This window comes from Mus caroli, chromosome 6 (assembly GCF_900094665.2).
Source record: "Mus caroli chromosome 6, CAROLI_EIJ_v1.1, whole genome shotgun sequence".
In the NCBI taxonomy this organism is placed as follows: Eukaryota; Metazoa; Chordata; class Mammalia; order Rodentia; family Muridae; genus Mus; species Mus caroli.
In genome coordinates, this window is record NC_034575.1 from 37,115,756 (window position 1) to 37,117,423 (window position 1,668).

The 1,668-nt window shown below is 46.8% G+C and overlaps 1 pseudogene; it reads right to left on the reverse strand.

Annotated features, from left to right (window-relative positions):
* Positions 1–341: 341 nt before the first annotated feature.
* On the reverse strand, positions 342–1,132 carry LOC110296878 (annotated as a pseudogene).
* Between the last annotated feature and the right edge of the window lie 536 nt (positions 1,133–1,668).

Consider the following 1,668-nt stretch of genomic DNA (forward strand, 5'->3'; position numbering starts at 1 on the left):
TTTACTAGAAAACTGAATCTCCTTTAGGGAGCACATGGAAACCAGAGACAACGGGAACCTGCTAGCTGAGGCATCAAGATCACCAATCAGGCAGAGGAGGGTGTAGACACTCCAGGGAACCCAGATCCTCAGAACAGGTGAGTGAGCCCCTGATTCTGAAGGAAGACTACAGTTAGAAACTTTCTCCCATCTCTTATGATGCAGTGATAAAATGCATTTGCCTTTTGTCTGGATCATAGAAATTTTCATCTCCACATGTGGGGTGGCAATTTCTGAAGTTCTAGGTAGCTTTTTTTAAAAAAATTATAATTATATTTATGTAAAGAAAACTTAGTGTACATTTAACCCAATTTAGTGGCGAGTTCTTTAACCTTTGCCTTTTCCAGCTTGCCAATGCGAGCCACAGACTTAGGACCCAGGACGTTGCCTCCCCAGTGGCGAGGGATCTCTTTATATCTGTCACTATAATTGGTCCTAATAGCTTCCACCAGCTTAGCCAGAGCACCCTTGTCTTCCGAATTAACCCATGTGAAGGCAACAGTGGTGCATGTCTTCCTGTGGACCAGGTGCCCCAGCCTGGCCTTTCCCTTGATGATGCAGTAGGGCATTCCCATCTTTCGACACAGGGCAGGCAGGAAAACCACCAGCTCAGTGGGATCTACATCATGGGCAATCACCACCAGCTGAGCCTTCTTGTTCTCCACCAAGGTGGTAACTGTATTGACTCCTACTCGGAGGACAGGTGGTCTCTTAGTTGGGACATCGCCTTTGCCAGCCGCTTTCTTTTCAGCACGAGCCAGTAGACTTTGCTTCTTCTCTTGCACCGTCTCTGGCTTGTACTTGTGGGCACGCTTAAGCAGCTGAGTAGCTGTTTCCCTGCCTGAACTGGTTAATGGTAGGAGGTACTTTGAACCGCTTATAGAGGATGGCTCTTTGCTGCTGCAGCCTGATGTAACGGGGCCATTTGATGAAGCATGTTAGATCTCTTTCGGGCTGGATGTCCTGCTCAGTGCCGAAGTACTGGAGCCTTTTCTCAAACAAAGGATTGGCCACCTTTTTGGCCTCCTGTTTCTTGACAATGGAGGGGGGCCGGGGCTACCGTCTTCCCCTTGGCCTTCTTTCCTTTGGGCATCTTGCTCAGATGGTGGAGAGAGCCTAATTAGGGTTTTATTAGTAGACCGAGTTCCTGTCTAAATTCTTGTTAATATCTTGGAGAAATGTTGCCTCCAAAAGGTCTATGAAAATATTGCTTCTGCAAGTAGGTCAGAGCTTACATGTGTAGACAGACTTCATTGGGGATTTAATAAGTCTTTTTTGTGTTTACGTCCCCTTTCATTTTTCCTTTTGGATGGCTGCAATCCAGTTCCCTGGTGCTGCCTTTTCTTTTAATCTGTGTATCCTATTCCCCTCGTAGCCCAGACAGACACATTCGCGGTCTGGGAATGAAAAGGCTTCTGATACTGCAACCAAGTCCCCTCAGCAAGGAATTAGCATTTCAAGGGAAAAGTCCCATGCAACCAGAATAATTGGAGCTTTTTGTTTTCTCAGAGGAAACTTCCTGTACCTGGTTCATAGTATGGGAGAGAACTCTCTGCAGAGCTGGAGAAGATGGGTCTGGAATCTGAGCAGAGGGCTTCAATTTAAGCTGGGAGGAGGCATCTTCATCCA